The sequence below is a fragment of the Camellia sinensis genome, chromosome 7 (assembly GCF_055761805.1).
Source record: "Camellia sinensis isolate YWXY chromosome 7, ASM5576180v1, whole genome shotgun sequence".
Lineage (NCBI taxonomy): Eukaryota > Viridiplantae > Streptophyta > Magnoliopsida > Ericales > Theaceae > Camellia > Camellia sinensis.
The window spans coordinates 108,174,662-108,176,187 of record NC_138967.1 but is presented as its reverse complement, the minus strand read 5'-3'; the positions used below and the strand labels follow the sequence as shown (position 1 = coordinate 108,176,187).

General features: G+C 31.8%; 1 long non-coding RNA gene across 1 annotated transcript; it reads left to right on the top strand.

Annotated features, from left to right (window-relative positions):
• The first annotated feature begins 664 nt into the window (after positions 1–664).
• On the top strand, positions 665–1,311 carry LOC114256510 (uncharacterized). Its single transcript, XR_014334661.1, has 2 exons — positions 665–816; positions 1,120–1,311. It is a non-coding gene; the product is annotated as an uncharacterized LOC114256510 (long non-coding RNA).
• Positions 1,312–1,526: the final 215 nt, after the last annotated feature.

The following is a 1,526-nucleotide window of genomic DNA, read 5'->3' as shown; positions in this document are numbered from 1 at the left end:
CACCCATAACCCATATACCAGATATATAATGTGTTATTATTATCTATCCATATCAGTTAATGGAGATAATATCTGTATCCTGAGTGGTTATCCTAAATAGGTTTGAATTCAATTTCAAAACCTATTTGGATAAGGTTCAAATTCAAATTCAAATGGTCATGCCACATGAGCGCCCATTACTAACAGCATGTTTGCAATTTATGTTTTGTTTTTCTTTCTTTACTTGTTGGATTTTACTGCCGTAATCACCAGCCTCCTATAGAAAGCCATTTGGTATGCTATAGCCATTACACTTGGACTTAACATTGCCAAACCTTTCTTCTCTTTATAGGGTTTGACCTTATTTGATTTATGACCTTATTTAGCTTAACATTGTGATTATTTATTTTTATTTTTTTTTACGTGGGGATATGATTGTTAACAATGTTATTATGTGTCCTGATGTTTTGCTTTTGCTTTTGTTTTTGCATTTGTTTTATATGGTGTGCCTTGGCAATACATCTCTAAATTTTTGTTTGTCAAAAGATAGATATGAATCACATAATCAAAAGTAGATATACATATTAGTGAAACTTCTTCAAGAATTTAGTTGTGGTCCTAAACCTAGTACAACAGCATCTGGTCGACGTGCTCGTGCTGCTCTTGAGATAAAAAATGAGAAACTAGAAGGGAGCTTGAAGAGCAACGAAGAATCAATGAGGAACTGAATGCAAGAGTGCACAACTTGGAGTCTAATAGCGTGGAGGTCAATGCCAAGATTGATTTGGTGCTGCAACAGATTAGTCGGGGAGGTTTTACTTCTGATTTACCATCATAGTGAGTACATTTTGCTCTAGATAGATCTGTCATAGTTATAAATTTAGTGTGTTTGTTATTTAGAACATTTGATTATGATAACGTGCTTGGATTATGATAACCTTATTGTGTTGATTCTAGGTGACTCACTTTCTTGTTGTGTTGATTCTTATTATAGCTCACTAATACTTCAAGTACACTGAGATAACGTGTTTTTTCTTTATTTGTAACTTATTTGATTATGAATGACTCTTGATTATTTAATGAGGTTATGTTGTGTTGATTCTTATTATTTGATTCTTCTTTTTGAATTTTGGGTTGCAGGGATGTTCAAAGGGTGTCACACCTAAGTACAGCTTGAAGCCTCTTGTGTCAAGCCTGTCTGATATAAAGCCTGATATTGATGTTGAGAAAATGCTTTTTTAGATATTTTCTTTGAAGAAACTATTGTATTGTTGCTATTCTTCATTTGAACTGTTACTACTTTGATATGAATTTGGAAACTTTTAGTTTTAATTTTTGTCAAATTTACTTTATATATACTCATTATGGTTTGGGAATAGAGTGGGTTTGATATGTGGATGTCAATTTTTTTTTAATATGATTGGATGACATTTAATTTTGTGCATTTTAGCTATGAGATTAAATGATTACAAAATTTAACTTTGATTTTTAGCGACGAAAATGTGTTGTAGAGAAAGTTATGTGTCTTTTAGCGACCAAATATCATA